The following is a 22,991-nucleotide window of genomic DNA, read 5'->3' as shown; positions in this document are numbered from 1 at the left end:
TATATATCTTCTGATTCTTCCCATAAGAGAAACCTCCCTTGCTATCTTATTTGACACATATCTTGTATTCTGGGAAAAAGTCAATCTAGAATATATTATAATCCCCAAATATTTTATCTCTTTCACTTCCTTTAATATGTCTTTATCCATCATTATTGTTGGTGAAATAGGAATACAGCAAACTTAATTTTACTTTGTAGATGAAATTGAAGATAAATGTTAATTCCCAACTGTAATCGAGGCCCGGATAGAAGAGAAAAGAAGTCGTCGCCAACGCGATATTGGTTATAAAATTTCCTTTAATAAATACAGTCTTGATTCGCATATTACGGCTAGGTCTTACTTTATAAAGGGTTAAGTCTTTGTGTCTTTAAGCAGGTCAGTATTTTATTTATACCCACCGTTTAATTAACTTTGAATGTATTAGTCTTCTGTGGGCGTGTCAAACAAATTACTTTCACTCGCATATGCAAGTATAATAGATGTTGAGTTTTCGAAATTACAAATCATTTTGTATACCTTCATTCATGTTTTAAATGCTCAACAATTTATGCATACATCATGTTACTTGCGTGTACAGTAATCGAATAAGCAATCAAAAGAAAATTATTAAAGATATCTCACAGAGACAAAAGAGGTTTTTAAGAAGCGAATATGCAAGTAGACTTTTTTAATTTGATGACTGATATCATAATTAGTTAATCTCTCCTCCTTTCCTCTTTTTTACTTTTCCTTATTGAGTCATAGTTTTGATTTAAGGTAGTTTATAAACAAATACGTTTTATGATATTTTTATATATCTTTAGCTTTTTAATCTTAATTTTCTATTGAAAATGTTCTGTAACTTGAATTGTAAAAATAAAACTATTATTTTATTGGTTGGTTGGAAGAAATTGACATTGGCAATAAGCCCGCCAATGTACAAATAACATAATGTACAAAAAGTTAAATAAATACATTATTATTTTCGTATTTTTTTACGTACGCTCTTAATAATACTTAAAAATTAATAAAGTAAAGTTTAATAAGAAGTCACTGGAAAACTTAGTTTGGTCTCCAGGTTAAAAAAGATGAAGAAATTATGAACCAAAAATAAATCCGAAAGTATGTTTTTTTTTTCGGAATTTTTACAGCTATTGCATAACAATGAGTAGAAACAAATGAACAAAACTAGATTCAATTAAAAAAATACACTGTTAATCTAATAATATATAAGGAGAGAGTTAACATAATTGTATGTGTCCGACATTTGTATTCATGTGGGTGTATGCATTTTGTATGTGTTAAGTTGCATTGCCTATATCTTCATATTAACTTATTATTTTTACATGTTTTTATTTTATTTTGGTATGCCCCACAATAAATCCAATGTTTTAAAACTCTGGTTTTTTTTTGACTAAAGGTGTTTTCACGCCACCCATCAAGTTTATTTGAATCAATATCTGAGGTTTCCTAGCGATTATTTGAAGTACGTACATATCAATCAACGTATTTCAAAAATGAAATGTCGTATTCTGAGGTGGTGATTTTGTCGCATGCTCGTCACACACGCGAGTCTCCCGCAGGCCTATTATGACATTTTACATAAATTATTGTACTGCGGCTGGGAGCCGTTTGACAACTCTAGATTGCGGGCTTGTACGACAATGTTCTAACAACATAAAGAGCTTACGGTTTTAATTATTTATCTCTAAAAGAAAAGATCGCTGTCTTACAATACGATAAAAGGATCGTTTATTTTTTTTAATTTTCTCGTATTGTGGAACCGAATAATATTTCAACCAAATATTCATTTACAAAAATCGCATAAAAAAAAACTCATTTTAAAAATATTTTTTATCGTTTTCTTTTACTTTTCTTTACCTTTCGGGTATTTTTTCAATACTCAATTTGGTGGATTCCTTAGACAAAGATTATACAGCACCGCCTTCGTAAAAAAAATGTCTAGAGTTTTAACTCTTTAGCTCAGCGACAACCTGCCCTATATTATTTTTTACAGCTAAAATAATCCCGTTCACCACTTTAAATCAAATTCATGGCCATGAAATTATTGAAAATTGGTGAAAATAAGGGAGGCTTCCTTGAACGGCGGGGGAGGGGTGGAAAACGGGGATCATATTCGGATTCAGGAAGTCATTTTAGATAATAATGAGCCAGAATGGTGTCAGGGCTCGAAAAACATTTCCTTCTAGCGGACCCAGTCTTATCTTTATTTTCTGTGGAGATGGAACGTTATTATTTGGAACTGCCCAGTCGTCACGTTGTTGTGTTGAAACTTGACAGTCGAACGCAGTCATCGGGCTGATTAACTTGTCATTAATCGCATTTATAAACTTTGTACGTCGAATTTCACCTGCTTGGAATATTACGACATCGAATTATGCCGTGTATTTTGTCGGTGTCGCTTATTTCGTGTGAGTGCCCTTTAACTCAAGTCTGTACGAATGCATTTAGAGTATTAAACAATAGTGAAAATGTACCGTATTTGCAGATTGTGTTTTGATTATTCCGTGAGATGCATTTGTTACATATTACTCAGTGTATCGTTGTGGTAATGGTTTACATCTTAAGAGCGTTAAAGGTTATTTCATTTGTGTTTCAATACAGAAATGGTAACATGCGATTAATTGTAAACCAAACATTTGTTTAATTAGGTATCAAAAAAGATACGGGTTCTTGCATTTTGTATAGAATTTGCGAGTACATGAATATCATTTTATCCATGTACCCGTAAATCTATTATTATTAATTTAAATTATTATGAAAATAAAACTTTGTTATCAGTGTTACACAATTTTATTATTTTACAAGAACACAACTATAGTTTCGGGAGAGCTCTTCTCCCATCGACGGGTGATATAAAACTAATATAATAAACACAGAATATTGTTCACAATGTCATCGAATCTAAACAAAAAATAAACAGATTAATCAGTGAAACTTAGAGCAGGGGGGTTTTTTTCTTATCTAAGGTGTTGGCATATGAATCTCCCGAAACTATAGTTGTGTTCTTGTAAAAGAATAAAATTGTGTAACACTGATAACAAAGTTTTATTTTCATAATAATTTATAATGAAGTGTTACGAAGTGAATGCCGATTCAATTAAAAAAACTATTATTATTGTTTTTTGGGTGTTATTTTATTGATATCAATAAAATAAATCTTCGAAAAAAAACTTGGTTCTCGAAGTACTTATGTTCCTTAATAATTAAGAAGATAAAATATTCTCACGTAAAAGATTTCTCGTGTAGGTTACGATGTTTTGGCGATTGTAGCTCGATATTTTAGTTACATAATACATTAAGATTACAAAACGAATAGCTACTTAATAGTTGTACTGTGATATGCCTATCATTCAAACGTCTAACAGTATTTTAGGTTATGTTCAAATTTGTAATAAAAACAGGGAAATATCACATTCTACGAATACCGATAAAAACATGTGAAATGGATTTAGAAAAATTAATTGTATTTTCAAAATCGATATGAATGTTGTGGAGATTTTTTTTCATACATTAATTTTAAAATTAAATTGTAAAATTGATATGTCTTTACATAAATGCGACATGTTTGTCCTTGACAATTGTGACGTCAAGATTCGTGACGGTGTTTTATTCAAATTTAAACGGTTACAAACAAAGTTCAAAATTTAACCGAATCATGACGTATTACGGGCGGGAATTTAAAAATATATTTTTATGCTTCTAAGGTACGAAAAAAATATTTTAAAAAATTTTCATTCGACAGTATTTCATAAAGCCTTCTAATTTTAGATTATAGTTACGAAAAAAACGTGATATTATTTCCCTACTCTGGATTTGACCATTGAAAGGATTTTTTTAAAAGCATAAAACTAGATTTTAGATATTTTGCCTAAAAGACAGGCATTTTGTTCTATTTTTTTTAATTTAATTCATACCCGTTAAAAACACGTAAATTGTGATTTTTTAGATGCTTTTTTAAATTAAGAAATACAAGAGAAAATAAACAAATAAGGTCAGGGGGGTAATGGTGTCATATTTTTTTGTAAATTCAAACTGAATTATTTTATACAAAGCTACTGTTTGCACCGCAAACATAGTTTTATTGCACGACTGTTCTTCTTGCCCCGTTACCCGGGGTAAGAGTATCAGAACCGCTAATCACCTCGTATGGTCATAATATAGATATTAAAACAAACGAAACAAACAAACCATCACGCCGTTTCCCCGTAAGGGTAGGCAGAGAGTATAGAAAGCCACATCACCCTTTCTTTGCTTACAGATCCCGCTTCCTCTACATTCATACATCTTCTCATGCACGCGCGCCGATTATTCTGACTTTTAACATCTCCATCTTCAAGTATTTGTTGGATTTGATAATGCCATGCCTTTCTCGGTCTCCCTCTTTTTCTGCATCCATCAACTTCGCATTGTAAATATTTTTAGCCGTTCTTTCGCGGTCCATTCACTTTACATGTCCAAACCAGCGCAGAGCTCTTTTCTTGATTTTGTCGATAATGCTTATCTCAGCCTTACATAACGTACGGATCTCTACATTTGTGCATCTATCGTACATTGTTTTACCACACATTTGCCCGAGATATCGCATTTTGACAGCATTCAGCCTACTTTCATCCCTGTTTTTTCAAGTCCATACTTCGTTCCCATACATCGGGGTCGGGACCAGGACTCTAATGTTGTCTCTTGCGACAAACATTTATTTGCCAAAGTTGATTTATGTGCACCGTTTACTCTGTTCCCGGCCCTCACCAACCTTTCAGTATCTTTCTCAGTCATTCCATCCCCAGTAAACATACTTCCCTGATACAAAAATTCCTCTACCTCTTTTAGTATAACCCCATCCACAGTGATTTCACATTTAGTCATACTTTTATTTCTTTCAAAAACCATCACATTCGATTTATCGACATTCATCAGCAAATTGCTTCCCTTGCATACATCGTAGACCTTTGTTACCAAGAATTGCCGTTCATCTTTGTTGTAAGCAAGATGTACGGCATCATCAGCATACAAAAGACAATTGAAACTTAAATCACCCATTTTTGCTCCCATTCTTAAGCCTTTCAGTTCTTTCAAGCAGTTATCTTTTTTATTATATTTCATTCAGTTAGTTTTTTTCGATGCTTTACTTTTATTTTGACAAAAACTTATGTTTATTTTATCAATATACGGTTTGAAATTCTACTAAAATGGTAATTCCTTTTCATGATTGATTAGGAGATATAGTCATTAAAAGATAAAAGTAGCATCCTAATGAGTAATTTGTTTCCCTAAATCCAGTTTAATCCACAAATTAGTGACAAGGAAACGTGATAAGTAATTGGCGATTCTTCTTTTAATTTTCACAGTTGCTATTTGCGTGTTCAATGTTGATAAAATTAATTATTCATTACGTGTGACATATGTGTCTACACCCATTTCCCAACCATGTACAGTCAACTGCTATATCTAATAATCTAGGAATTTACTGTGATAAAACATACCAACTTCTGCAACGGGTAGATTCCATAAAATACCTTGGTGTTATCATTGATAGGAGTTGGCCATGGGAGGCTCAGGTCAAGTAACTAAACTCTAGGTTGAGAAAACTGTGCCATCTATTCTGCTCTTTTAGAGATATTCTGGATATTGGCACTCTCAGAAGTGTGTACTTTGCTATGTTTCAATCCACTGCAACCTATGGAATAGCTGGCTGGGGGGGTTGTGCGGCATCCATTTTAAAGCGTCTCATAATTTCACAGAAATTATTATTTAGAATAATATTTTGGCGCCCTCCTATATACCCGTCAGAACAGTTGTTTCAATACATGAAGGTGCTGAATATGAGACAACTGTACCTAAAAGAAGCACTTACACACATCTGGACGAACAATAAGGAGAGGTCTCAGCAAAATGTCAGTACAAGGTTTTCCCAGAGCATGAATTCTGTCATACCCAAAACCCGTACGGCTTTTGTTTAGAGACATCTCTCATTTATCGCGCCGAGAGTGTTCAATATTTTGGAAGAGCGTATTAAGCTCTTGAGGACAAAAACTATTTTCAAGAAAGGAGTTGAGGACTGAATTTTCCTTAATGGGAGGGATTTGAGTAGGAAACTCCTTGACGATTTTTCGAATGTTTTAGTGTACTCTTTACTATATTGATGAGCCATATTTATGTTTTTTTTTAAATTATGTTTTACGTTTCGGATCCTATATTAGTGGTAATATACCCATGTGTCTGTGTCAACTAATTGCTAGTCCCATCTCAACACAAGACTTTTAGTCCCATGGAGTTGGGACTTATGTCTCAAACAATGTACAATAAACTTATGTATGTAAATAATTTAATAAATTAATAAATTTCTTAAAATAATAAAAAAAATATTTTAAAGTTTGATATTTTTTCACAATAAATTGAATATGTTTATGTTTCGTGGTCTTGACTTATAATAAGTAAAAAAAGACTGCAAACAAAATGCCATCATCATTTCGTCATGATCGTAGAACAAATACGCATGTTCTTTTGTTTAACTTTGTATGAGAGTGGTTTATTTTTTTTTTGACACTGTCATAGCTTGATAAGTACGAAAAGTTATCATTTTATACTTGTTTAGTTGGGTTATATAAATATTTAAAAAAAAAATAAAACCTGGAATAAAAAGCTGGTATCTGTAATGATCACATTTATGTGTTTTATTTCGTTGGGTAGTAAAAATGTAATAGTGTATCTTACTGTTCCTACGACGAAGGTATATTTTACTTTTTCTCCATGTTCCCTTAACCACGTTACTAATTAAAACATTAAAATGAGTCAACTGATAAAATAATTCATGTTGAAATAATGTTCACACGTAGTAAACAAATTTGCAGTGCGCGAGAGACACGCAGGAGTCTTCGGTGTAAAATGTCAGTTATTTCAATACAAATGGAAAATCTCGTAGAGAACGGGTAGCGAAAGTCTAATTATTTTAACGGCTGTAATCGAGATTTTGGTTAGTTATATTTATGTTAACATATTACAACAGAGATGAATAACATTTTTATTTATTTATATATACGCCCAATGGGCATTTTTATAGACACATTTATACATATAGAATTATTATTTTAAAAAATAGAAAGATTTAATGGTTTATAGTAGACTTTGTGGGAGTGGAAGCAGGAGAGAGGTGTTTATAATTCAATTTGATTCAGTGATCGTTTGAAAGAAAACAACTTGTTTTCAAATAAATCAAGACTGGTATGTTTTTTGGCAGACCTAAGAATTCTAGGCATAGGGGAATGAAAACCATAGTTAGTTCTATGGTTAACGGTATGAAAGAGTTAGTTTTGTCTGAGGTTTCTATTTGGCATATTTAATTTTATTGAGCTCAGTAGTTCAGGCGCATCAAAGAGTGAGTTGAGAATTTTAAATAGAACTATAAGGTCGGATTTGTTTCGACGGTATTGAAGAGAAGATATATTCAAGGTAGTTTCTAACTCATTATACGTAACATTTAAGAGAAAGTAATATAGAAGTCTAAGCATCTACAGGACTAATGATCTGTCATTGGCTGTTTTAGCTGTTTTAGCTCTTTAACTTCACAAACATCATCAGATGAAAGACTTGAAGGAATATAGATGTTCGAATATAGGCAAAATGGTGAATGATACACAGTGTGTAAAGTGACCACTTAAACCAGCCAATTACAGGTCATAAGCCATGTAGATACCTAGACTTCTATATTAACTTCTCTTTAGTGTTCTTCATCTCTGTTGTAATATGTAAATGTTAACAGCTCCTCTGGGAGTTGAATCCAGTCCTTGTCTACAAAAATTTAGACAAACTCAAAATATTGTTTATATTTTATGGTTATTTAAAATAAATACACTTTTTTTCTTCATATTTGTGTCCTCACTTGCTAGAAAAAATCCATGTTAAATTGATTGTCAATAATCTGTCCACACACAGAATTGTATTCTTCATCTGTCCGTGTTCCTGTGGATGAAGAATGAAATTCTGTGTGTTCTCACACGCAAAACTGTACTCCAGGAAAAAAAATAGGCTCTTACAATCACGTTTTTAAATTAAAATATTCTATGTATTTTTTTATTAAATCTCGTTCATAATATTTTACTTAAATTATTATTTTCCGTTCAATTGTAATTTTCAAAAACCCATTGGGTGTCTTCTTTTTTATTTGTTTCTCTATCATGTGATATAATTTAAAAAATAACCTTGAAGAGGGCAACGTCGGTTGCCGAAACTAGTCGGTTGTGATAATAAATAAGTGGTTCATAAAACAAAGTTTTTTTTTTTATTTCTTTAAAATAAAACCATTTCATTGCAGTGAACACATATTACGTAGGTATGCATACGAGGGTAGATGCAATAATTCTAGGAATGGAATGGTTTCCAGGGGAGTAAGGTGTACTCATATACATGAATAAATAATTAGTGTGACTCATCACAAGTATATTACCAAGTATTGACATAAATGACTAAATTGTTTCCAATCACACCTGAATAAATAAGTAAGGGCAATCCGGAAGAAATATCGAGTATGGATAAAACTATGATTCGAGCTGTCATTAAATTTAACACATGACTAAATAAATCACAGCATATCACTAACAATTATATAATTATTTTTTTTTTCATATCTCTTGGAGCGTATTTCAATCAATTGTCCCGTAAAGTCAACACGACAATTTTTTTTTTTTGTAATTCATTGACCAAAAAAAAACATGTCCAAAACTCGTTTATTTATCGTAGCTGCTCCAAATTTAATTTACTTTGTCCCTATTTAGTATTTCTAATACAAAATTTTGTGACTTCAAAAAAAAACTTTTTGAAACACTGTAAAATTAAACATTTGTCAGTAATAAGTTTATGTTCCTTTAATTATGTTTATTTTATTATAATATCCTAATTTTGAATTGGTCAACTATATTATGAAAATCCCCCTCCTTCACTCCTCCACTCTATTTCCTCATCCCTTAACCTTCTTACGAGCTCTTTTTTTTTTCATGTCTAATATTATATTATTTTTCTCTTTACTGTGTAACATTTTCTCTCGTTATATTTGTGAAAAACTTTAACTTGGTGTATGTACTATTTTTTATATTTTGTATTCTTATATTACAACTGTTGTTTTTCCTTAATAAATAAAAATAAAAATAAAATAAAATAAAAGATTATAAAATAAATAAAAACAAATGAATTGATAAAATAAATTAATTCATTGAAAAGAGAGTCAATTGAAGATGACCTCTGCCCTGAACGGCCTGTTGAGATTACTTCATCAAACTTGATAGAAAATTTTTGTATTAGCGGATGCCTGTTTGAAGACAAAAACCATTAGCGAAAATGGTAGGAGTTTCATTTCTGTATATTTTGAGAATCATACATTATCAAATCAAAACGTTTTTTTCGATATTATAAATAAATAATTTAAAAGATCTCTTAAATGCATACGTGTTACAAAAGAATATGTTGAAAAGGAAAAATTTCACTGTCTTTATATTTAACCCTCCTTCCCCTTCATTCCGCTAATTTTCGGACCACCCCTCGTATACACGTTTTACGGCTGTTTGATCTTGAAACGGGAGCTAAATAGTACGTGAAATCGACATGTCTTATTGTTTTATTGATGTAATTAAATTTTACGATGGGGTCGACTGGATACTGGGGTAATACCGACTACCAACATTAATTACACGATTCAACCCACCCGCGTCCGCGGCCGTACGGTTATATAGTTAACGAATTATCATTGTATCAGTCCTGAGACCCGAGCTTACAGCCGCACAATATCGTAATATAATCACCATATAATTTATTCATCACGTTGAAGATACTAGATACTAAATACCCTTTGCATTATGAATTTAAAATTAAGTATCCAAAAAACACTTTTAACTTATGACACCAAAACAATTATACGCTAAAACAATACTCACTTATAGATTCAAAAACTACTCTTTCTCTAATGAAAGACATAACCCACAATACATCACCAAATTGATAACAGTGACCGTGAACACCTTCGTACCTAATAAATACATTATATTTTGTTTATATCACAAACAATAATGTATTTGATCAATTTTAATGGTTTTTAAAGTACCTACCGTAATTTTTTTTAGTCCTATGGGTGTTTTCTGCAAATCGAGAAATGCCGTTTTTGTGATCGACACTATTTTCAGAAATAAATATCTTTTTTAGTATTTTTATATCAAAATTTGTTCAATTACGCGTTGCCGAGGAAGATATTTTAATTTTTTTTCAAATATACACATTTTCGTACGGAAATTTCTATTTTATTTTATTATTAATTGAAGATAACTCTGCTTACTTACCATTGTAATCGAGGCCCAGATATTAACGTCTTTTTTATCTTTCTGAATAACGTTTTCCGTATATATACGAGTATGTATTCTCTAATAAAAAAAAAACAAAATTAACTTCAGTCAAATATGACTATAATAATATTACTACGGCGTTTTAGAAGCTTCTTTTCCGGAAATTCAAACCCAATAATTTTTATCTAATGTAATGTTACAATATTTTTAGTTCGTTCAAATGTTTGTAGACAAAAGACTGGATTTCACCTCCTAGGGAAACATTGATTAACAAATTATATTCTTAATGAATAGAGGGTAAAATGCAGTATTTTGTCTTCTAACACAAATTCAAAATATTTTAATAAAACCAACTGGTTCATGAAGAATTTTGGAAAATTGTTTTCAAGGCTTTGCTTAGTGTGTAAAAAAAATACCATCAGATGAATCTCTTTACAATAATAAGGGTTTTAGCTTTTTAACTGCACTTATATCAACAGATCAAAAATTTGAAAAAATATGGATGTTCAAACATAGGCAAAATGGTGAATGTTACAGTCTGTAAAGTGGCCACCTTAACCAACCGTTTACAGGTTATGAGCCCGGTAAAATGCCTAGACTTTCATATTCCCTTCTATAAAATATTCTCCATCTCTGTTGTAATTTGTTAACGTAATGTTAGTCTTTTAGTTCCTCTCAAACTTAATGAATCGGAGTAAACAAAAGCATACAACTGAATTACCTTAAAACATGCTACGTTTTTATCAAAGGACAGTGTAAAATAAAAAATGGACTGATTTTTAGTGTCAATTGTATGCAATAGAAAAGTGGAAAACAAAGTGATGTGTTGACAACGAGATAAAGTGCGCCACGAGCGATAATGATCATTCCAATGGATACCCAAGAGGGAGACAGTTCTTTGCCAACCCTGGAATCTCTGGACAGCATCATGACCAGGGAGATTCCGAGCTACGAAGAGATGCCTATAGACTATGGACCCGAAGACTGCTACGAAGATTACGAATTTATGAACGGTAAGTCATGAGTGCATTTAAAGCTCCTCTAATTAGGTCTACTGGCCTTTTAGCCTGTTTTCGGATCGTCACTCGGAATCTACGTTTTAAGCTATAAACTGAAAAAATATTTGAAGATAAATGTTAGTAAATATTTTTTTACATCTACTAACCGACTTTTTTTTGTCTACCGGTTTCGAGACGTAACCGTCTCTTCATCAGGACACTAATTACAATAACATGCAAATATCATTGAACACGTTCTCCATAACCAATTGCACAAATAAATAAAACCAACGTGCTGATAGGACACGCGCCATTAGTAGCTAACACTAACAATCACTGATTATGTTTTTTATTTAATATTTACCGAGCGATTGTTAAAAAAGGGAAGACGAAAAGGGAGTGGTATGAATTTAATAGTTAAAATGAGACCGCTGCATTAAAACATCGAATAATGGACTATACAAAAAGGTTATTTTTTTATTAATTGAAGGAAAATATTTTTCTAAGCTTTCCTAATGTAAAATATTTTAGTAAAATACTTTGAAGCCTTTATTATTTGCATGTAAGATATTTTTGTTAGCGTGATAAATGTTCTGCCTAAAAGACGATTACGTTTCGAAACTAGTAGACAGACAAAAGCCGGTTAGTGGTCATTTATAATTTTATTCATTTATTTAATCCAATATAAAATACAAATACATAGTTAACAAAAATGTTTATACAATAGGTACGGTACATTCAATATATTTTTGCTTTTATTTATGGATGTAGCCACTCTACTGGCCCACAGGCACGGTACGGAGTGTCAGTGTATTATTTATTTATACATAATTGCACATAATTTCACATCAATTGTGTAAAAATACAAAAGAAATAAAAATAAAAAAAATCATACCGACATCAATAAAACGAAAAAGGATTTTCAAGAAACTAAAATTATATTCTTATATATGAAACATATTCCTCATCTTTCTGTCTAGTCTTTTTAGCAATCCATTTATGGACTCTAGCTTTGAAAATATTGTTTTTCAATTTGTTCACCAATATGTCCTTTATTTTTATTACTAACATTATTTACTAACATTTATTTTATTATTTTATTTCAATTATTTATTGACAATTCTTGACGTAAATCCATTGCAATGATGTCATAACTTATATTTATAATATAAGTTAGTAATTAATGTCCAGTCTAAAGATGCCCATTAGAGGGTGAAAGTGCTAATTGGTCAAACAAATAGGTGGAAGTGTACAAAGTATTTTTAATTAATAACTTAGATGTAAATATCAGTTATTACATCATTTATTTTACAATTTGACCACAAAGTTAGTGCTTTCAATATTTTTAATACTTACATAATTTATTCATCAACATGGTATTTTCTAGTGAGGAATACACTGCAAAGAAATAATATATTATTGGATTTAAAACGTCATCATAATCGAATTACTGTTGATAAAATACACACAATTTCATTCCACAAATAATATTATTATTATTATTAGTTTATTTACCCTTTCTTAATGTGTTAGTGCCTTACTAGTGAACTAAGTAAACACAACTACACATTTCGTTTGTGTTATTAGGTACACTAGAATAGTTTATGTGAAAACTTATTGTTACGCACGAATAAAGCAGAGGTTATTAAATATTAGTTTAAATTAACTGTACATTAACATTTTTTGGTTCGTGTTAAATTAATCATCAGCCGAGTTAAATTAAGTACTAGTAAATGAGTCTTAACTACATAAAATAAAGTAATCTGCTAATTAAATACTTAACTTCAATATCAGTGCATAGATGGCACTTCCAACTTGCTTGTGGATGGGTTCTTGATTCGTAGCATATATACAAAAACCAAAAATGTTACCTGGTGTGGATATTCGCTAAATAAGCGTAATGGGGAATGTTGTAGTACCTACATAAAGTGGCCACTTAACCCAGCCAATGACAGGTCATAAGCCCTGTAAACGCTCGAATATCCATAATCCTGAATCTTGAATTTGAAAAAATTCTACCTCATCTCTGTAGGGATATAAATAAAAAAATATATAACTGTACATTCCTATTTTGAGTTCTCGAGAATAAACGTGCATTTAACACTAATAACAATGATTTTGTTTTTATAATTATTCTTCTTGATATTCAAATCAAAACATCATGTATTATTATTATTATTATTTATTTATTTATATACATAGGTTTACTGTACATAATTTGAGACATAAGTCCCAACTCTGTGGGACTAAAAGTCCTGTGTTGAGTGGGACTAGCAATTAGTTAACACAGACACATGAGTATATCACCACAAATATAGAACCAGAAACATTAAAAATATTTTTTTAAAAAATACAGATATATATGGTACATCAATATGGTAAATAGTAAACTCAAACATTCGGAAAATCATCAAGGAGTTTCCCACTCAAATCCCTCCCACTAAGGAAAATCCAGTACTTAATTACTTTCTTGAAAATAGTTTTTGTCCTTGAAAGCTTAATACGGTCTTCCAAAATATTGAACACTCTCGGTGCGCTAAATGAGAGATGCCTCTGCTATTTTCAACGAGTTGTAAAAAACTCAGTATTAGAAAATGAAAATCAAGTTAGGGTAGAATGGGGTTCGAGCCTCGGACCTCTGATCCGTGAGTCCGCAACACTAGCCACGGGACCACAACCCGACTATGGATTGTTTTTATAAAGATAGAGTTTATGTACAAATGTATTTTATTAGTTATATGACCCCCCCCCCCCCCTCAGTGACGTTACATTTTTTTTATTATTAATCATCGTTTATAATGAAAAAAAAATCAATAATAATGTTGCGTAAATGTAAAATAAAATTGTAAGAATTGAAGCAAGTAGGTTTTTGTTTAACTTAATATAAAAAAAACAATCTTGATAGGTATTAGTTTATAATGTCAAAACTAAATCAATTTACTATTTTTTTTGTGTTTTTTAATATTGAAACAGTAAATAATAAGTTTTATTTAATTGAAGAACGTTATTTACAATGAAGAAGTTTCCTACGTGAAATTGTATATAAACAATGCTTACTAGCGGTAAAAATATTGTACCGCAAAGTTTCTTAAAAATGCTTGTAAAAAATAATAAAAAATATTCTTATAAAAACTACCATGAACGACGTCATAAGTTCTCACGAATCAACCAATGATAAGAGAGTTGTGAAAGATTTCTGGTTTACGGTACATGAACGGACTAATCGGCAAAACTGACCGAAAAGTGCGGAAGAGAACTTGAGACGTCACACGTGGAGTGATTTCAGAAACACAAAACTTTAAAAAATCATAGCGCTGATAATAGTGGTACTTAAAAATTATCATAAATATTTTGGCTTAGTTTAAAAGTCTATTAACAAATAAAAAAAAAACAATGAACATCCTTAATTTATAAATTATTTAAACATTTGCCACCTGCAACGTAGTGTCGTATCTATAATAACTAGCTATGTAGAAATATGTGTATTAGGGTGGACCGATATTTTTTTTCTGTATTTTGAAATAAAAGAAGTCTTAAAAGTTGCCTTTTGGATTACTCGGAATGCAAAAAATATTTGATAGTGCTTTTGGCCCGCAACTAGAGCTTGAAGTTTATGAAAAAGTAAAATGTTTGCTTTAAACCGGCTGTCATTTCGTATTTAAGTAAGAAAATCAGTCTAATTAAATTTTATAATGTGCATTAAACTTTATTAAAAAAGCATCTCAGGGCGTGAGTTGCACTTTTGTAATAAATAGGTAGCTTTGTTACATGGGCCATTGTTTTCGTCAATATTAGCCAGGCGCTCAACGGAATCAGTTCCGCGGAGTGTAAACTTTTTGCATTTCGGTGGTTTTAAAACGTGTTCGAATTTGTAATGTGATTAAATCATATCTTTACTAACAATAAAAATATTTTTATCAATATAGATAATTAACAAAATGTTCAGACAGTTTTAAACTTCAAACCTCGGATAAGGGGCCGAAAGGAGCATGGAATATTTTTTAAACAATTTTTACGTTAAATTTGATCAAAAATGCAACTCATTAGACAACTTTTATTTTGATGTCTAAAAAAATAAAAAAACTTCATACATCGTCCGCACACTCGTGTATTTATTTTAATGTGTTTTTTTATACTAGAATATTTTATAGTCCCTGGACTGGTATCTGAAGTGTACGACTGATCATCTTACCTTCATGTAACAAAAGTGATCAAGATACGCTGCGATCGGTGTATTATTGCAGTACCCTGTACACCATTCGGTGCGGAAAGGGAATGAGGATATATATTTTTTTGTATTTATTATATATACGACCCAAGCCAATTACAACGGCAAATTTCTCAATATTTCATAACATCTTCACCGAACACTGCGCAAATACCGCGAGCAGCTTTATTCCCTCGAGTGAACGTGAACAGGAGGACGTGTCGAAAATGCTCAGTTTCGTCTACTTCGTCTTGCATGTAATAAAAAAATTAAAAAATGTAACGTAAAAGCAAACACAACACACTTTGGCATTTTGTTTTATTTTTGGTGCTCATTTTTAAATTTGGAATAAAACGGACAGTTTATGTTGGTACCTTATACAAATGTTTATTTGGCCATGTTATTTGCTCTTAATTGTAACTAGTTATGTATAAATTATATTTCATTTGTTCATATTTTGTGTATCTTTTCCTTTATCATAATTGGTGCACGCGTTTTTAAAAGACTCTCAGGCGTATATATATATTTCAAATTAAAAAAAAAATAACAGTATTCACTAAAGTAAACACATTTCTATTTGTATTGTTTAATAAATGAAGTAATAAATTAAAACGCAACAATCTAATGAAAGAAAATCCTTCCAATAAATATGTATTCTGGTAACGCCTAACCACGTTCCTCCAAAATGGCTGATTTCCCAGTTTTAATGAAAATATCTCTCTTTTACCCGAGTCAAAAAAAAGCTCGTTGAATATTCCGAGAACACTTTTCAGGTAGTTAACCTGTCCGGAGACTAGATTTATATACCGCATTCTCCTTTTATAACGTGTCTTTCGGAATTAAAGTCGACCTTCAGATTACCGTTTAACTTTTGACTAAAGGTTATAATACCTTAACATAAAACAGCTTAAACTTTTATGTGCCGCTAGGTGTCGCTATTGCAGTTTATTTATTTATTTTATTTTTATTATATCGGTCGATGTTCTTCGTTCTTGCAATTTAGTTAATTTTAGAGAGTCTAGAATTTTGTTAGAATTTAATTAATTACTAGAAAACCCATCTTAAATTTAATACATCTAAGAAACTTATTCTGAATTCTGTCAAAAGAATTTGAGAAAATGATTTGATTCGGTGACCATATTGGAGAAATATAATCCAGTTGGCTTCTAACTAGAGATGTGTAAAGATATTTTAATGTATTTATATTATTAAAATCTATTCACAGTCTAGTCTATTCAAAATCTTTTCTAGTTTGCAGTAGGCCGCAAATTTTTTGGTAATTGTAAAAGAAGATGAAACTTAAATTTATTATTTTTAAAACATTTATAGTTAAGCTTACCAAAGAAATACACGACGTGCCATTTAAGACACCATTGTCTCAGAAAAACGCAATACGGACATTTATTTTTTTACATGTTTAAAGTAATAAAGGTCTATGAAACACTCTCAAATAAAAAAAATATATTAGTAGCATAAAAAATATTTTTAAATTTGTAATTTTGAATTCCCGATCAATTGGTTATTTCATTGGCCACGCCCCTAATACGTCACGATCATGTTTATTTGTTCCTGACTATTCAAATTTGTTTAGAATATTATTACAAATCTTGACGTCACCACTATCAAGGCCAAGTATGTCGCGTTTTTCTAGCGACGTATTTAAAAAAAATATTTCTTAAATTCATATATGAAAACATTTCTCCACAACAGCCATAGTGATTTTGAAAATACAATTAATTATTCTAAATCCATTTTATAATTTTTTATCGGTATACGAATACCTAGTAACTACGAAGTTTGTGATATTTCCATATTAAAATATTGAAAAAATATCAGGGTTGTCACTTGCCACATACAATCATATTCTACATCATTATATTTCATTCATTATTTTTACTGTATACATTCATATTGTCTTTTCATTTTGAGTCCGTAGAAGAAAATAAGATTTTCTTTTACCATAATAAATTTAAGCAATATTTAGCTATGAAAACAATATTCATTATTTATGTAGGGAAAACTGTTTTTAAAAGCTGACAATAAATCTTTGATAATTAAAAATAATCTAAAATAAACAAGCACAGACTCGTGCATTTTACTATAAAATCAAATATATATATTACAACAGAGATGAATAACATTTTAATGGAGGGAATGTAAAAGTCTTATCATCCACGGGGCTTATGACCTGTCATTGGCTGGTTTAAGTGTCCCTTTTACACACTGAAACATTCACCATTATGCCTATATTTGAATATTTATATTCGTTTGATTTTTCTATCTGCTGAATCCAGTCCTTGTCTACAAAAAATTGTACAAACTCAACATATTGTTGATAAATGCACCAGGTCCAAAAAAAACATAAAAATTGAAAAATGTTTTGAGGCGTTGCCTAGTTTGTGGGTGAAATAATTTAATCATATAAATCTCACCCGCAACAATAAAGGTTTCAGCTCTTTAACTTCACATACGTCATCAGATGGTAGAATCAAAGGAATATAGACTTTTAAATATAGGCAGAATGGTGAATGATACACAGTGTGTAAAGTGGCCACTTAAACCAGCCAATGACAGGTCATAAGCCCTGTGGATGCCTAGACTTTTTTTTCCTTCTCTAAAATGTTATTTATCTCTGTTGCAATATGTTAATATTAACAGCTCCCTAGAATGTTGAATCCAGTCTTTGTCTACATAAATTTGGACATCTTCTTCTATATATATAAAAGGCAATGTTCGTATGTGAGTCTTCTATAGACTGAATATCTATCGGACCGATTTACGTGCGGCTTTCAGAAAATCTTCAATTTATTAAGTAGAAAAAAAGTAAAGAGCGTAAATGTTTTTTTTAATCATTACCAGGGTTACATTCGACGGCAATGCATATAATAAAAATATCGTAAAAATGATATTTTTTAGTGAATAAAAATCGTTAGTTTTTAAATGTTTTCAAACAACATTAATTTTTTGTGGATCCCAATCAGATTATTACCTTAAATTACGTATAATTTCTATTCATTTATTTCCTTTTACTGGATTTTTGGTAATATTAAAATAAAATCATCTAACATTCGATACATTTTTGAATATTGCATTCCTAAATACAGTCCACCCCTGTTGAGGGGAGCAGAGTTTGACATTTGCAAAAAGAATTCCATATTTGAAATTAAATTATTTAAAGTTTTGGAATTCAATCATAAATAAGTACCTAGGTACCTATTTACCAATGAAAAGTTAAAACATCTCATTTACGTTCATCCGAGCGGTTTTTACTGAAGATTTGTGGGTATACTTAGTAATATTAATTTTAAAGAGGAAACGCGGTCCGATTTTTCTTCATACAAACGTATTCCCGTATTTTCTTTTTGGATTATGGCACAAGAGGAATGATTTTTAACTCTATAGATATATACCATTGGCGTGTTCCTTTTGTTTCATTTTTATAAAAATTGTTTATTATTTTCACAAATAATAGTTTTATAACACAAAAAAATAGCGTTGTCCGTTTATTTCCAAATGAAGAAAACAAGAAGACACAACAACAAAAAAAAATAAGCAAATTAGTCAATAATTCATAGCATCTTCTCTGTACACTGCGCAAATATCACGAGCAGCTTTATTCCCTCGATTGAACGCGAACAGAAGGATGTGTCGAAATTGCTCACCTTCGCCTACTTGACTTATAACTTGAATACGAGGGTTGCTACTTAAGTTTTGAGATAGACAAGTAAAAACAAACATTTATAATTAAAAATGGTTTTATTGTTTTCCAAAATTTTCCTTGAAGATCAATACACTTTTGCATGCGTTTGAACCGATTTTCGAGGAACTTTTTCCAGTCCGATAAAAATACCTCCAAAACATGTGATTTGAACGTATTAACCGCCTCTTCAGGCGTCGAAAAACGTTGACCTCGCAATTTATTTTCGATATGTGGGAATAAGAAAAAAATCATTGTACGGCGGATGACCCATCAATTCGATGTTTTGAATGCTCAAAAATTCACTTGTTTGAACTGATGTGTGACAGTTTGCATTGTCGTGGAGGAAAATGGTTCGTCTTCTGCAATTGATTTCCCTTATTTTTTTGTAGACTTCTGGCAAACAAATGGTAGTGTACCATTCAGAATTGACCGTTTTACGTTGCTCTCATAGAACGGTGGCGACAGGTCCAGTTATTCCGAAAAAACAGGCGACCATTTGCTTCGAAGTGCTTCGTGCGCGAAGAACTTTTTTGGATTTGGCTCGTCTTGAAAGACCCATATAGTCGATTGTTATTTAGCTTCGGATTTATATGCATAGATCCATGATTTTTTGCATGTCACAATCTTATAGACGTCTTTTGAAGCACAGCAATTAAACTTTTTAAATATTTATTTGCACCAATCGACACGAGCCTTTTCTTAAGTGATTGTCAAATTATGCGGTATCCAACGCGAACAAATCTTTTTGACGACCAAATTCCCATGCAATATTGAATGTATGTGAGTAGAACTAATGCCCAAGCACGCCTCAAACACACGATACATCACATGAGGATCTTGAAATATCATCACGCAAAGCATCGATTTTTGCTGGCCAAACTGCCGATTTCGGACAACCTTCACGAAATTCGTCCTGTAACGAAGTGCGACCACGATTGTATTCAGGAAACCAGCAAAACACGGTGGCTCATGATGGTGCTTTATCATCACAAGTCGCGAGTTAGTCGGCACAACAAACCAAAAATTAGTGCATTAAATTGTACTGCAAAGTTTCTTGTACGAAAAAATATTTCAAAACATTTTAATAAAATCGAACTACTTAGAATGACGTCACTGGTTCGTGTGAATCAACCTATGATATAAGAGTTATGGAAGACTTGCGGTTTGCTTGCCGTGGATGGACCAATGGGGAAAACTGGTCGAGAATAACTGGAAAAAACCACTGACGCCACACGCGGAGTTATTACAGAAATACAAAATTTTAAAAATTGTAGCACTGATAATACGATGTATAAAAATTGAGAAAAAAAAATAGTATGTTAACAAATGAAAAAAACTCTAAACTTCCTCATTGGCTGATAATAATATTTGGGCTTTACCCCAGCCTTTTTCTGAGGCCTGCTATACGGAGTCGCAGGTCGCAGCCGTCCATCCAGCGAGTAAGTCTCGTAGCATCAAACAACCCACTCGCGCTACAATGTCAGAAAAGCTTGTCCAGGGCTGTATATTGTGGCACAGTTTTATATACCTTACACTTTTTTGGCTGTATTTACAGCACAGCTCACCGGTGTATTGCTGCAACCAACTGTTGTTGGTTTAATCCACGTCGAAAGTCATAGAAAATCATCGCACGAAAATGTTCACGATTTAGTTCTATTTTTTTTTAACAAAATTATTTTTTCTATTATCTGTAAACAACACAAATATCACTCATATGACAAAATGTTCTTAGTACGTTTACCATTAAAAATGGAAAACTTTACGATGACAATCTTAGATTTGACATATTCACACTGATGTTGCCATATCTCAAAACTTAAGTAGCAACCCTCGTATAATATGTGCATGTGAGAACAAAATTAGTTGTTTGAATTAAGTCACACATTTAAAAGCTTGAAATAAATTCACTTACCTATAGAACCACTATGTAAAGCGCCTTTTAAGTATTATATTACGAAAATGGCGCTTTATAAGTTATCCATAATAATAATAATGTCTTGTAAAGCAGAAAATTTTATTTCAAATGACGTATAACTTTAACTATTTTGTTTAACTTTTGGTGCTCATTTTTAAATTAAGAAAAAATACGGACACAACTTATGTTAGCACCTAATATTATCATTAAGTTTAATAGTAAAAAGTCTTATGCAAGTTTTTGTTAAATGTATAACATAAAGCACCTTTTACCTGTATTAAACCCTTTTTTATTGTGAGCATATGCATATTGTAAAAAGTTATTTCTCTGCTTTTCATATACTGGATTAATTCGAAAGCTTTTACAAAATGAAATCTGCAATATCATTATCTCTTGTACACCCACGGGATTGTCGAAGCATATTTTTTATCATAAAATGTTTGCAAAACCATGAGATGAAAAATTTCAATTCATTCTAACAAAATTAATATGTACGATATAATACCATGAGTGCTTTGTAATATCTAAATTTGTTGCAACAAAGAAGGAAAAAACATTTTTGAGAAGGGAATATGGAAGTCAAGGCGTTTACAGGGCTTTTGACCTGTCATTGGCTTGTTTATGTGGCCACCTTATATACTGTGTAACATTCACCATTCTGCCTTTGTTTAAACATCCACATTTCTGCCTTTGTTTAAACATCCACATTTCTTTAACTCTTTCATCTGTTGATTTTTGTGAAGTAAAAGTGCTTTATCCTTAATCATGTGGGTAAGATTCATCCTGCCGCACCAATTCACCTACTAGGCAACGCCTGAAAACAACTTTTCATTTTAAATACTTTTCTTTTACCAGTCAGTTAATTCAACAATGTTTGGAGCATGTCCAAATGTTTGCAGACTCCTATCCAATCTCTTTCCTAAGGAATAGCAAAACATCTTTGGTTAAGTTTTAAGTAGGTTTAAGGTCCTGGACTAGCATGGAAAACACAGATAGACACCTTTTTTGAATAATTATTGTACTGCAAATAAATCTTGTTTTTGTAGTTGATTTTTTCAAATCATGTATGTGCTACAGCAGCATAATCTTATCTTGTTTTTTTTTTTTAATTTATAATTTTGAGTCGTATGAGTTTTATGCCGCCTATTCATGATTTTGTTTTTATTTTTTCTGAAAACAAATTTCGTTTGCTTATTTATGAACTACATAAAATTTTGTATCTCTGTATAAACTAATATCGTTATTGGCTTTTTGTTTCATATTATATTTCTGTACTATAACTACAGAGTAATAAAAATATTTTAAAAAGGAATGTCCCACGCTCAGACCGTGAAATTTTGGGGACATTTTTTCCAAATTGCGGTCTCGTCCTTAGTTTTAAGACAATTTTTTTTTATCTACATTTTTTCGTTGATTATATTATATTGTCGAATATTTGTAATGTATTGTACTTTGGAAAATAAAAAAATGAAAAAGTAATAAAATTTAAAAAATAAAATTCCAAATAATGTTTAAGTTACCACTAAAACCAGCCAACGACGGTTCATAAGCCCTATAAATGCATAGAATTCCGTATTCTCTTCTCAAAAATGTTTTTCATCTTTGTTTTTTATAAATTTTCATTTTGTTTGTACGATTTTATTTGCGTGGCGCGGAATAAAGAAAACCCCAAATACCATATTGGAGATTTTTCAATTCTCCCAGCGGTAATTTAAGGATCTTTGAATGCTGTTTTTATCTTTCAAATCTACTAAATGGACCTGGTAAAAGCTTAGAAGGATTTAAACGTTGCTGCAAATCGCACAAAGCTTCTGTTTTCACAATAACTATGTTTGAACTCAAC

General features: G+C 31.2%; 1 long non-coding RNA gene across 1 annotated transcript in view; it reads left to right on the top strand.

Moving 5' to 3' along the window:
- Nucleotides 1–22,991, top strand: part of LOC148274970 (uncharacterized) — a gene marked incomplete at its 3' end in the record, with an annotated part of 110,993 nt that overhangs the window by 78,422 nt on the left and 9,580 nt on the right. Inside the window, exon 2 of the long non-coding RNA XR_015824145.1 lies at nucleotides 10,998–11,341. This is a non-coding gene — a long non-coding RNA (uncharacterized LOC148274970). The remainder of the gene's footprint in view (nucleotides 1–10,997; nucleotides 11,342–22,991) is intronic.

The sequence above is a fragment of the Micrasema longulum genome, unplaced genomic scaffold (assembly GCF_059751315.1).
Source record: "Micrasema longulum isolate JH-2025_06_02 unplaced genomic scaffold, ASM5975131v1 h1tg001541l, whole genome shotgun sequence".
NCBI lineage: Eukaryota > Metazoa > Arthropoda > Insecta > Trichoptera > Brachycentridae > Micrasema > Micrasema longulum.
This window is presented reverse-complemented; position numbering and strand designations above follow the sequence as displayed.